Source organism: Triticum urartu, chromosome 7A (genome assembly GCF_056163025.1).
Source record: "Triticum urartu cultivar PI428250 chromosome 7A, HENAU_Tu73, whole genome shotgun sequence".
NCBI lineage: Eukaryota > Viridiplantae > Streptophyta > Magnoliopsida > Poales > Poaceae > Triticum > Triticum urartu.
This window is the reverse complement of record NC_141879.1, coordinates 624189936-624200412: the sequence shown is the minus strand read 5'-3', so window position 1 is coordinate 624200412 and position 10477 is coordinate 624189936.

The window sequence follows — 10477 nt, the reverse complement described above, 5'->3', positions numbered from 1 at the left end:
AGAAAGTTGCAGTGGTGGAATTAGGGTTTTGGCTCCGTATCTGATCTTTTGGGGGTACGTAGGTATATATCGGAGGAAGGAGTACGTCGCTGGAGCAACAGGGGGCCCACGAGGGTGGAGGGCGCGCCTGGGGGGGTAGGCGCGTCCCCCTACCTCGTGGCCTCCTCATTTATTTCTTGATGTAGGGTCCAAGTCCCCTGGATCATGTTCGGTGAGAAAATCACGTTCCCGAAGGTTTTATTCCGTTTGGACTCCGTTTGATATTCCTTTTCTTCGAAACCCTGAAATAGGCAAAAAACATCAATTCTGGGTTGGGCCTCCGGTTAATAGGTTAGTCCCAAAAATAATATAAAGTGGATAATAAAGCCCAATAATGTCCAAAATAGTAGATAATATAGCATGGAGCAATCAAAAATTATATATACGTTGGAGACGTATCAAGCATCCCCAAGCTTAATTCTTGCTCGTCCTCGAGTAGGTAAATGATAAAAATAGAATTTTTGATGCGGAGTGTTACTTGGCATAATTTTAATGTAATTCTTCTTAATCGTGGTATGAATATTCAGATCCAAAAGATTCAAGACAAAATTTCATATTGACATAAAAACAATAATACTTCAAGCATACTAACTAAGCAATTATGTCTTCTCAAAATAACATGGCCAAAGAAAGTTCGTCCCTACAAAATCATATAGTTTAGTCATGCTCCATTTTCGTCACACAAGAATGCTCTCATCATGCACAACCCCGATGACAAGCCAAGCAATTGTTTCATACTTTGGTAATCTCAAACCTATAAACTTTCACGCAATATATGAGCGCGAGCCATGGACATAGCACTATGGGTGAAATAGAATATAATGAGGGGGTTATGTGGAGAAGACAAAAAAGGAGAAAGTCTGACATGAACGAGGCTAATAAATGGGCTATCGAGATGCCCACCGATTGATGTTAATGCGAGGAGTAGGGATTGCCATGCAACGGATGCACTAGAGCTATAAATGTATGAAAGCTCAACAAAAGAAACTAAGTGGGTGTGCATCCAACTTGCTTTCTCACGAAGACCTAGGGCACTTGAGGAGGCCCATTGTTGGAATATACAAGCTAAGTTCTATAATGAAAAATTCCCACTAGTATATGAAAGTGACAAAACAAGAGACTCTCTATCATGAAGATTACGGTGCTACTTTGAAGCACAAGTGTGGCAAAGGATAGTAACATTGTCCCTTCTCTCGTTTTCTCTCATTTCTTTATTATTTATTTGGCCTTTCTCTTTTTTTTATATGGCCTTTCTCTTTTTTTATATGGCCTTTCTCTTTTTTTTATAATTCCTCACTTGGGACAATGCTCTAGAAAATGATGATCATCACACTTCTATTTATTTACAACTCAATGATTACAACTCGATGCTAGAAAAAAAGATGACTCTATATGAATGCCTCCGGCGGTGTACTGGGATATGCAATGGACCAAGAGTGACATGTATGAAATAATTATGAACGGTGGCTTTGCCACAAATACTGTGTCAACTACCTTTCCATGCTAAGCAATATAACAATGATGAATGTGTCATGATAAACGGAATGGTGGAAAGTTGCATGGCAATATATCTCGGAATGGCTATGGAAATGCCATAATAGGTAGGTATGGTGGCTGTTTTGAGGAAGATATAAGGAGGTTTATGTGTGAAAGAGCGTATCATATCACGGGGTTTGGATGCACCGGCGAAGTTTGCACCAACTCTCAATATGAGAAAGGGCAATGCACGGTATCGAAGAGGCTAGCAAGGATGGAAGGGTGAGAGTGCGTATAATCCATGGACTCAACATTAGTCATAAAGAACTCACATACTTATTGCAAAAATCTACAATTTATCAAAAACCTCGGCACTACGCGCATGCTCCTAGGGGGATCACTACTAGGGAAAACCCTAGCAGTAGCGCTGGTTTTGTGCTCACTAGTAGCGCGGGTAGGCGCGCTACTAATAAGGTGCTACAGCTATTGCTTAGCAGTCACGCGTGCCCGTACGCGCTACTGCTAGGACAAATAGCTGCAGTGTTTGTTCACTCCCACGCTACTGCTATTGTAACTACTCGCAGCGTGTTTTCTCCCCATCGCTACTAGTATTCTTTTTTTATTTTTTATTTTTAGTGTATTTATGCGCCATCGTACAAATATTGGTACGATACCAGTTATGAGGTTTACATCATTATGTCCATAACAGTGTGTCAAATGAAGGTGGATTAGGTTCAAGTGGAGGCAATATGTGGTGCATGTCAAAAGTATACTACTAATCCAAACTTGATCAGTTTGGACTAGTAGTACTTTCGATGTGCACCACATGTTGCCTCCACTTGAATCTAATCCGCCAGCACAAGCTATTTAATCATCATCATAGTCATTACCACCAACAGTATTTATTTGATCACCACTAACACTAGCTAATAATAATCATCATAGTCATTACCACCAACACTAGCTATTTTATCATCATAGTAATAGTGTAGCACATCATCATCCTCAAACTCATTTCTAGCTAGCTAATCACTCCTGCTGCTCTCTCTTAGGTAAAATAACATAAAACATGTGTAGCTCTCCTCCTTGATCAAGTTGGAGCATGCAGATGAACCTGTCTCCTAATCGTGCGTAGCGCATCTGTTTGCTGCCCCCTAGTACTTCTCTGCGCTTCTCCATCACACATTTGGTCCAGTCTTGCACTATTAAGCATCCGTCGCTAATCTTGAATGCACTAAAGTAATATGTAGGATATCTTGGCCGTAAGCTAATAATACTCATGGTACCTTTAGTCTCGATCCCATAAGGCACAACATTCATCGGGAGTCCCTGTTGAAGAACATCGTATGGTAACATACTTAGCAATGAAGTTTAGCTTCAAAAATAATGTATGGAAAAGATGCACTAGGACAAATAGTAAAAATCTTACCATCCTTCCTAAATAGATGTGACCGTAGTTCATTACGAACACTATTGGTCGCACGTTTTCAGTACTAACATTTCTAAATGCAGGAAGAAAATTTGTCTTGGCAGTATCAAGATCCTCAAGCCATGAAACATAATGACTTAGCTCCTCGCAGTTTAGTTCAGCCTCGGGACAGTAGTAGGTCCTGTCTACCAAGCGCTGGACATGTTTTCTTGCACCAAAATAAGCTGACAATAAAATTAGTTGTCAACTATTTTTGAATAAACAATATCAAAGACATAAATATGGTTGAGAAACTTACATAATGGTATAACTGGAGGCGTCTGCACATCGACCCTGATGTCGGTATTACCTTCAATATCATCTTCCGGACGAATATCAAAGGTGATAACCATATCAAGCTCAAATGGATAAGTCTTGCATAGTGCTCGCCATGTTTTGCATCCAAAATAGGTGTAGTCGTATGAATTGTATAATTTTGCATGCAAAATATAACCATGCTCGGTCTTCAAGTAAACTTTCTTTTCCTCCATAGTACGACTGAAACCTATCTTATCCAATACAAAAACTCTTGCATGGCAGGGGATACGCTAGTAGAATAGTAAAAAAAGACTTGTCATGCTTAATGTCATGCTTAAATATAAGTTGAAGCAAATGAAGCAAATGTCATGCTTAATTACGAAAAAAGACTTATCGTTGTGACTTACTGTATCCACTTCGAAGTTCTCGTCCAGCTTGATGCTGAAGTGCCTATCATCATCTAGGAAGATTCCGTCGCACAGGCCACACTCGTCTTCGCAGTATTTGCAAATACCGAAATCCTTTTCATCGTCAGACATTTCCTACGTTCATAGTTAAAACATTAATTGAAAATCGATCGAAGACAACTATCAGGATACTCAACACACAAATCCGGGGCACTCGATATTTCCTACATCTTCTGGCACAAGTCATGCCAAAATTCACGGAAAAATCTGGCATGACCTTTTCTAAAATAGGACATATCGAGCGCCTGAAATTTGCCGGGATGGAAATGAATCAACACTCTGGCAAAACATAGGCCACTCGGAGGTGTAACCTGCAAACATGACCGGCCACTTGGGCAAGCACATATCCTATTTGAGCAACACAAGATATACATTTCAAAATATCTTATAGGACTCAAATTAGCATGCATTCAATAAGCAAAAGAAATCATCTCATGCATCCATACATCGTCGAATAATATCACTAATACATCCTGAATAGTGTCATACATATAACATCACTAATACAACTAAAACCCTAGCACACGACGGGTATCGGCGTGGGCGGTGGACACCCACAGAGAAGGAACCATCACGGGATCATAGCTCCAGTGAGATCCCTGGAGAACCTGCCAGGTATTGGAGAACCTGTGCTCCAACGCAAACAAGTAGCGACGGATGTGCGCGTCCTCCTCACTGACACGGTGACGCACCACCTCCGCGGGGTCCTCGAGCCTCTGGACCGTCACTGGCCCACGCGACCGCCACCAAAGAAGGTTCGGGTCAACGACAGGCTGTATCCTCACCAACCTGCGCCCCCCGGTAGGTAGCGCCTCCCAGTACCACCCCGGCGGAGCCCAGTCCCGGACATGGCCCATCTGGTCAAGTAGGTGTCGTCCTCCGCTGACTCGACGACGAGGATGCGGGATAGGCATCGTCCACGTCGATGCGGGAAAATTGCTTTAACTAAAAAAATAGCAACAAGTTCTTATTAACTAGTTCTATTAATTCAACTAGTTCTTATTAAAAATAAACTAACTATAAATAAAAATAAACTAGTACCTAATTAGTACCTAGTTCTTACTAACTAATCAGTACCTAGGAACTACTGCCCTAATTACCATCTAATTTGATGAAGCTAGGGGTGGAAAGTGGTAGCCGATATTCCAATTATCCAACTATAAAGTGAAATAAGTGGTCAAATTTTACTCATTTTATGATTCATCTTAGAAATTTGATTCGTTTCCACCCTTAGATGAACCCTAACTCATTTGAGCCGCATCCGCATCCGATTCGTTTCCACCCTTACATAAACCCTAACTAATTTTATGCAACTAAAATATAAGAAACCCTAGGCAGAGGTAGGGGAGAGGGAGGAGCAGGCGTGCTCACCTCGGGTGCCTGCGACGAGGGAGGGGCAGGCGGCGTAGAGGTCGGGGTCGGGGCTCGGGCGCGCGGCGGATGGCGCGTCGAGGTCGGGCTCGGGGGCGGCGTCCGGGGCGGTGTTGAGGTCGGGGGCGGGGGCAGCGTTGAATCTGGGGTCGGGGCGGCGTAGAGGGTGTGCGGAGAGCACGCGGCGGCCGACGGGCGACAGCGGCGGTGAGAGTGGAGAGCTGGATTTGGGGGAAGTGGCCGTGGGAAAGGACGAACCCCGTGGTTAAGTCAGAAGTAGCAATAGCGCGTTCCAGAAAGCGCGCTACTGCTACGTTAGCTACAGCTCATTTTGGGATACACGCTACTGCTACTCCTTTCTCTTTTTCCCCCTTTTCATTGAGTTTTCTTCACATTTTATTTTTTCCTTTCACCTTATTCTATTTCTTTCATTTTCAATTACCTTTCTATGTGCTTTCCATTTAATTTTATATCCTTTAGCAGTAGTGAGTTTAGATTAAAATGCGCTGCTACAAAGAAATAGTGGTAGCGCGGTTCAATATAGGTCGCTACTACTATGTGTAGCCTATCTGCTAAGCCCTGGGAATTTTAGTAGTAACGTGTTTAGAACAAGACGCGCTACTGCTAAAACTTTATCTACAGCACGGTTTGCACAGGCGCGCTACTACTACTTAGCACCAGCGTGCTTCTTTGACCCGCGCTACTACTAAAGTTCTGTGTATAAGGTTTTCCCTAGTAGTGGATAGATTGGTAGGAAAAGACCATCGCTCGTCCCCGACCGCCACTCATAAGAAAGACAATCAAATAACACCTCATGTTTCAAATTTGTTACATAACGTTTACCATACGTGCATGCTACGGGACTTGCAAACTTCAACACAAGAATTTCTCAATTTCACAACTACTCAAGTAGCACGACTTTGATATTATTACCTCCATATCTCAAAACAATCATCAAGCATCAAACTTCTCTTAGTATTCAAAACACTCATAAGATTTTTTTTACTAATCTTGAATACCTAGCATATTAGGATTTTAAGCAAATTACCATGCTATTTAAGACTCTCAAAATAATTTAAGTGAAGCATGAGAGATCAATAATTTCTATAAAACAAATCCACCGCCGTGCTCTAAAAGATATAAGTGAAGTACTAGAGCAAAACTATATAGCTCAAAAGATATAAGCGAAGCACATAGAGTATTCTAACAAATTCCAAATCATGTATGGCTCTATCAAAAGGTGTGTACAGCAAGGATGATTGTGGTAAACTAAAAATCAAAGACTTAAATCATACAAGATGCTCCAAGCAAAACACATATCATGTGGTGAATAAAAATATAGTTCCAAGTAAAGTTACCGATGGAAGTAGACGAAAGAGGGGATGCCTTCCGGGGCATCCCCAAGCTTTGGCTTTTAGGTGTCCTTAGATTATCTTGGGGGTGCCATGTTCATCCCCAAGCTTAGGCTCTTGCCACTCCTTGTTCCATAATCCATCAAATCTTTACCCAAAACTTGAAAACTTCACAACACAAAACTCAAAGTAGAAAATCTCGTGAGCCCCGTTAGCGAAAGAAAACAAAAGACCAATTCAAGATACTGTAATGAACTCATTATTTATTTATATTGGTGTTAAACCTACTGTATTCAAACTTCTCTATGGTTTATAAACTATTTTACTAGCCATAGATTCATCAAAATAAGCAAACAACACACGAAAAACAAAATCTGTCAAAAACAGAACAGTCTGTAGTAATTTGTAGCTAGCGCAAGATCTAGAACCCCAAAAATACTAAAATAAATTGATGGACGTGAGGAATTTATCTATTAATCATCTTCAAAAATAATTAACTAAATATCACTTTCCAAATAAAAATGGCAGCAGTTCTCGTGAGCGCTAAAGTTTCTGTTTTTTACAGCAAGGTTAACAAGACTTTCCCCAAGTCTTCCCAACAGTTCTACTTGGCACAAACACTAATTAAACACAAAAAACACAACGAAAAACAGAGGCTATATAAATTATTTATTACTAAACAGGAGCAGAAAGCAAGGAATAAAAATTAAAACTGGGTTGCCTCCCAACAAGCGCTATCGTTTAACGCCCCTAGCTAGGCATAACAAGCAAGGATAGATCTAGGTATTGCCATCTTTGGTAGGCAATCCATAAGTGGCTCTCATAATAGATTCATAAGGCAATTTAATTTTCTTTCTAATAAAGTGTTCCATGTCTTTCCTTAACGGCAATTGGAATCTAATATTTCCTTCCTTCATATCAATAATTGCACCAATCGTTCTAAGGAAAGGTCTACCAAGAATAATAGGACATCAAGGATTGCAATATATGTCGAGAACAATAAAATCTACGGTACATAATTCCTATTTGCAAAAATAAGAACATCATTAATTCTTCCCATAGGTTTCTTAATAGTGGAATCCGCAAGGTGCAAGTTTAGGGAGCAATCATCAAAATCACGGAAACCTAACAAATCACACAAAGTCTTTGGAATCGTGGAAACACTAGCACCCAAATCAGATAAAGCGTAGCATTCAGGATCTTTAATTCTAATTTTAATAGTTGGTTCCCACTCATCATAAAGTTTTCTAGGTATAGAAACTTCCAATTCAAGTTTTTCTTCATAAGATTGCATCAAGGCATCAACGATATGTTTAGTGAACGCTTTATTTTGACTATAAGCATGAGGAGAATTTAACACAGATTGCAACAAGGAAATACAATGAATCAAAGAGCAATTTTCATAATTAAATTCCTTGAAATCGAAAATAGTGGGTTTAGCAACATCTAGCGTTTTAATTTCTTCAATCCCACTTTTATCAATTTTAGCATCAAGATCTAAAAACTCCGAATTCTTGGAACGCCTTCTAGGTAAAGGTGGATCATATTCAGTCCCATCATTATCCAGATTCATATTGCAAAACAAAGATTTAATAGGGGACACATCAGTGACTTTTAGATCTTCATCTTTATTTTCATAGGAACTAGAAGAACACGCTCTTATAAAGGCATCTTTCTTAGCACGCATCCTAGTGGTTCTTTCTTTACACTCATCAATGGAAATTCTCATGGCTTTGAGAGACTCATTGAAATCATGCTTAGGTGGAATAGATCTAAGTTTCAAAGAATCAACATCAAGAGCAATTCTATCAACGTTCCTAGCCAACTCATCAATCTTAAGCAATTTTTCTTCAATCATGGCATTGAATTCTTTTGCGAAGTAATAAATTCTTTAATATTAGATTAAAAATCAGAGGGCATCTTATTATAATTTACATAAGAATTGTTGTAAGAATTACCATAATTATTAGAGGGATTACTAGGATAAGGCCTAGGATTAAAATTTCCTCTATACGCGTTATTACCAAAATTGTTCCTACCAACAAAATTCACATCCATAGATTCATTATTATTTTCAATCAAAGTAGACAGGGGAATATCATTAGGATCAGAAGAAACACTCTTACTAGCAAATAATTTCATAAGTTCATCCATATTTCCACTCAAAACATTAATTTCTTCTATCGCATGCACCTTTTTATTAGTAGATCTTTCAGTATGCCATTGAGAATAATTAACCATAATATTATCTAGGAGTTTAGTAGCTTCTCCTAAAGTGATTTCCATAAAAGTGCTGCCGTGGCAGAATCTAAAAGATTTCTAGAAGCAAAATTCAATCCGGCATAAAATTTTTGTATAATCATCCACAAATTCAAACCATGAGTAGGGCAATTACGTATCATTAATTTCATTCTGTCCCAAGCTTGTGCAACATGTTCATGATCAAGTTGCTTAAAATTCATAATATCGTTTCTAAGAGAGATGATCTTAGCGGGATGAAAATACTTAGAGATAAAAGCATCTTTGCACTTATTCCATGAATCAATACTATTTTTAGGCAAAGACGAAAACCAAGCTTTAGCACGATCTCTAAGCGAAAAAGGAAATAGCTTCAATTTAACAATATCGTTATCCACATCTTCGTTCTTTTGCATATCACACAAATCAACGAAGCTATTTAGATGGGTACCGACATCTTCACAAGGAAGGCCGGAAAACGGATCTTTCATAACAAGATTCAGCATCGGTAAGAGGAGCAATTGGAGTACTAATAAAATCATTGTTGTTGGTATTGGTGAAGTCACACAATTTAGTGTTATCTTGAGCCATCGTGACAAGCAAGCAAACTAACACACAAGCAAACAAAAAGCAAGCGGACAAAAAGAGGCAAATGGGAAAGAGAGGGAGGATAGAGAGAGAAGGCGAATAAAACGGCAAGTGTGAAGTCGGGGAGAGGAAAACGAGAGGGCAATGGCAAATAATGTAATGCGAGAGATAAGGGTATGTGGTGGGTACTTGGTATATTGACTTTTGCGTAGACCTGCTGGGCAACGGCGCCAGAAATCCTTCTTGCTACCTCTTGAGCACTTCGTTGGTTTTCCCCGAAGAGGAAGGGATGATGCAGCAAAGTAGCGTAAGTATTTCCCTCAGTTTTTGAGAACCAAGGTATCAATCCAGTAGGAGGCTACGCGTGAGTCCCTCATGTTGGGTTTCGTAGTAATTTCTAAAAATTTCCTACGCACACGCAAGATCATTGTGATGCATAGCAACGAGAGGGGAGTGTGATCTATGTACCCTTTGTAGATCGACAACGGAAGCGTTTGGTTGATGTAGTCGTACGTCTTCACGGCCCGACCGATCAAGCACCGAAACTACAGCACCTCCGAGTTTTAGCACACGTTCAGCTCGATGACGATCCCCGGACTCCGATCCAGCAAAGTGTCGGGGAAGAGTTCCGTCAGCACGACGGCGTGGTGACGATCTTGATGTACTACTGCTGCAGGGCTTCGCCTAAGCACCGCTACAATATTATCGAGGACTATGGTGGCTGGGGGCGCCGCACACGGCTAAGAATAAGATCACGTGGATCAACTTGTGTGTCTCTGGGGTGCCCCTGCCTCCGTATATAAAGGACTAAAGGGGGGGTGCGGCCGACCTAGGAGAGGCGCGCCAGGAGAGTCCTACTCCCTCTGGGAGTAGGATTCCCCCCCCCCCAATCCTAGTTGGAATAGGATTCGCGGAGGGGGGAATAGAGAGAGAGGGGCCGGCCCCCTCTCCTTGTCCTATTCGGACCAAGGGAGGGTCATGTCAATCAGATCATTCAACTAATGATGTGATCCCGTTAATCAAATGACAACTCTTTGTTCATGGTTAGGAAACATAACCATCTTTGATTAACGAGCTAGTCAAGTAGAGGCATACTAGTGACACTCTGTTTGTCTATGTATTCACACATGTATTATGTTTCCGGTTAATACAATTCTAGCATGAATAATAGACTTTTATCATGATATAAGGAAATAAATAATAACTTTATTATTGCCTCT